The sequence below is a fragment of the Colobus angolensis genome, unplaced genomic scaffold, assembly GCF_000951035.1.
Source record: "Colobus angolensis palliatus isolate OR3802 unplaced genomic scaffold, Cang.pa_1.0 Scaffold167, whole genome shotgun sequence".
Classification (NCBI taxonomy): domain Eukaryota; kingdom Metazoa; phylum Chordata; class Mammalia; order Primates; family Cercopithecidae; genus Colobus; species Colobus angolensis.
This window is the reverse complement of record NW_012114788.1, coordinates 3,844,797-3,845,189: the sequence shown is the minus strand read 5'-3', so window position 1 is coordinate 3,845,189 and position 393 is coordinate 3,844,797.

Below are 393 nucleotides of genomic sequence, written 5' to 3'. Positions count from 1 at the left end.
TTTAGTGCTATAAATTTCCCTCTACACACTGCTTTAAATGTGTCCCAGAGATTCTGGTATGTTGTGTCTTTGTTCCCATTGGTTTCAAAGAACATCTTTATTTCTGCCTTCATTTCGTTATGCACCCAGTCATCATTCAGGAGCAGGTTGTTCGGTTTCCATGTAGTTCAATGATTTTGAGTGGGTTTCTTAATCCTGAGTTCTAGTTTGATTGCACTGTGATCTGAGAGACAGTTTGTTATAATTTCTGTTCTCTTACATTTGCTGAGGAGTGCTTTACTTCCAGCTATGTGGTCAGTTTTGGAATAAGTGTGATGTGGTGCTGAGAAGAATGCATATTCTGTTGATTTGGGGTGGAGAGTTCTGTAGATGTCTATTAGGTCTGCTTGGTGC